Source organism: Egretta garzetta, unplaced genomic scaffold, assembly GCF_000687185.1.
Source record: "Egretta garzetta isolate BGI_Z169 unplaced genomic scaffold, ASM68718v1 scaffold876, whole genome shotgun sequence".
NCBI lineage: Eukaryota > Metazoa > Chordata > Aves > Pelecaniformes > Ardeidae > Egretta > Egretta garzetta.
Window position 1 is genome coordinate 32777 of NW_009259868.1, and position 288 is coordinate 33064.

Here is a 288-nt window from a genome sequence, read left to right on the forward strand (position 1 = left end):
GGATCCAGCCTGGCCAGGTCCCTCTGCAGAGCCCTCCTCCCCCCAGCAGATCCACACTCCCGCCCAGTTTGGTGTCATCTGCAACCTGGCTGGGGGTGCCCTCGATCCCCTCGCCCAGGTCATGGATAACAACGTTAAACAGAGCTGGGCCCAGCACCGAGCCCTGGGGGCACCGCTTGTGCCCGACCCCAACTGGATTTAACCCCCGCTCACCACAACCCTCGGGGCTCGCCCTTCCAGCCAGTTTTGACCCAGCAAAGTTTGCGCCTGCCCAAGCCACCCAGAAGC

At 64.2% G+C, this 288-nt stretch overlaps 1 protein-coding gene across 1 annotated transcript in view; it reads left to right on the plus strand.

Annotated features, from left to right (window-relative positions):
• The window catches only part of RPS11 (ribosomal protein S11), a gene marked incomplete at its 5' end in the record, with an annotated part of 23790 nt that overhangs the window by 19247 nt on the left and 4255 nt on the right, over positions 1-288 (plus strand). The gene's annotated exons all lie outside the window — the stretch shown is intronic.